Source organism: Triticum dicoccoides, chromosome 1A (genome assembly GCF_002162155.2).
Source record: "Triticum dicoccoides isolate Atlit2015 ecotype Zavitan chromosome 1A, WEW_v2.0, whole genome shotgun sequence".
Taxonomy (NCBI): domain Eukaryota; kingdom Viridiplantae; phylum Streptophyta; class Magnoliopsida; order Poales; family Poaceae; genus Triticum; species Triticum dicoccoides.
This window is the reverse complement of record NC_041380.1, coordinates 316,372,791-316,375,262: the sequence shown is the minus strand read 5'-3', so window position 1 is coordinate 316,375,262 and position 2,472 is coordinate 316,372,791.

Sequence of the window (2,472 nt, the reverse complement as noted above, 5' to 3'; positions counted from 1 at the left end):
CCTCGTCTCCGCCCTGCCCTCCTCCCGCGGCCACGCCACCGCGCCCGCCCGCGCGCCACTGGCCACATCGGCGCCACCCCTCGCCTCCGCCCGCCGTGGCCCCGGTTGGCCGCGCCGGCGTGCCGCGCCGTTGGTGCCCCGGCGGCCTCGTCCCGCCCTACGGGCGAGTGCTCGTTCGGGCGGCGCCCGTAACCGCACGCCCGCATAGGCTCCCCTGGCCCCATGACAATTTGGGCCCACCCCAGAACGTCAAAAAAAGGAGATAAAAAATATATTAATATTAATAAAAATATAATTAAATTAATTAATTAAATAAATTAATTAATTAACTTAATTAATTATGTTTAATAAACCTAATTAAATAACTAACCTAACTAATCTGTTAATTAATCTAATTAACATGGTTAATTAGTTAACAGACAATGACAGTGGGACCCACATGTCAGTTTGACTAGGTCAACTGACTAGTTGACTGCTGACATCACCCTGACATAATGCTGATGTCATAATTCCATTTTCGGGTTAAATTAAATAATTAGTTAAATTCTAGAAATTAATAAAATCTTTAGAAAATCATATCTTTTAATCCGTAACTCGGATTAAAATATTTTCAACATGAAAGTTGCTCAGAACGACGAGACGGATCCGGATACGCAGTCCGTTCGTCCGCCACACACCCCTAACCTATCGAACCCGCAACTTTCCCCCTCCGGCTCCTCTGCCCAAAAACACGAAACACCGGGAATACTTCCCCGGGGGTTTTCCCCCCTTCACCGGTATCACCTACTATCGCGTTAGGGCACACCGAACACCGCGTATTGCCTTGATATATTTTGTGATGCTTTGTTTGCTCTGTATTCATTATTTCTTCCCCCTCTTCTCTCCGGTAGACTACGAGACCGACGCTGCTGCTGACCAGTTCGACTACGGAGTTGACGACCCCTCTCTCTTGCCAGAGCAACCAGGCAAGCCCCCCCCCCTTGATCACCAGATATCGCCTACTCTTCTCTATACTGCTTGCATTAGAGTAGTGTAGCATGTTACTACTTTCTGTTATACCTATCCTGATGCATAGCCTGTCCTTGTTATCACTGTTGTTACCTTTACCTGCAATCCTATATGCTTAGTATAGGGTGCTAGTATTCCATCTGTGGCCCTACATTCTTGTCCGTCTGCCGTGCTATACTATCGGGCCGCGATCACTCGGGAGGTGATCACGGGTATATACTATACTTTATACATGATACATGTGGAGACTAAAGTCGGGTCGGCTGGTGGAGCACCCGCGAGTGGATCTTTGAGGCGGAGCGACAGGGCAGGTTGAGACCACCTAGGAGAGAGGTGGGCCTGGCCCTGTTCGGCGTTCGCGGATACTTAACACGCTTAACGAGATCTTGGTATTTGATCTGAGTTGGCTACGAGCTTATACGCACTAACCATCTACGCGGGAGTAGTTATGGGTATCCCGACGTCGTGGTATCAGCCGAAGCACTTCAGACGTCAGCAACGGAGCGGCGCGCGCCGAATTGGACTGGAACGCCACTAGGCTAGGTCTGCTTTCGGCCACCCACGCAACGTGCAGGTGTGCTCAGGACGATGGGCCCAGACCCCTGCGCGCTTAGGTTTAGACCGGCGTGCTGGCCTCTCTGTTGTGCCTAGGTGGGGCTGCGACGTGTTGATCTTCCGCGGCCGGGCATGACCCAGGAAAGTGTGTCCGGCCAAATGGGATCGAGCGTGCTGGGTAAGTTGGTGCACCCCTGCAGGGAAGTTAATCTATTCGAATAGCCGTGATCTTCGGTAACAGGACGACTTGGAGTTGTACCTTGACCTTATGACAACTAGAACCGGATACTTAATAAAACACACCCTTCCAAGTTCCACAGACAACCCGGTGATCGCTTTTCCACAGGGCGACGAGGGGAGGATCGTCGGGTAGGATTATGCTACTGCGTTGCTACTAGAGATGTTACTTGGGGATGCTACTTGGAGATGCTACTTGGAGGACTTCAATCTACTCTCTTCTACATGCTGCAAGACGGAGGCTGCCAGAAGCGTAGTCTTCGACAGGATTAGCTATCCCCCTCTTATTCTGGCATTCTGTAGTTCAGTCCACCGATATGGCTCTTTACACATATACCCATGCATATGTAGTGTAGCTCCTTGCTTGCGAGTACTTTGGATGAGTACTCACGGTTGCTTTTCTCCCCCTTTTCCCCTTTCCCTTCTACCTGGTTGTCGCAACCAGATGCTGGAGCCCTGGAGCCAGACGCCACCGTCGACGACGACCCCTACTACACCGGAGGTGCCTACTACTACGTGCAGCCCGCTGACGACGATCTGGAGTAGTTTAGGAGGATCCCAGGCAGGAGGCATGCGCCTCTTTCAATCTGTATCCCAGTTTGTGCTAGCCTTCTTAAGGCAAACTTGTTTAACTTATGTCTGTACTCAGATATTGTTGCTTCCGCTGACTCG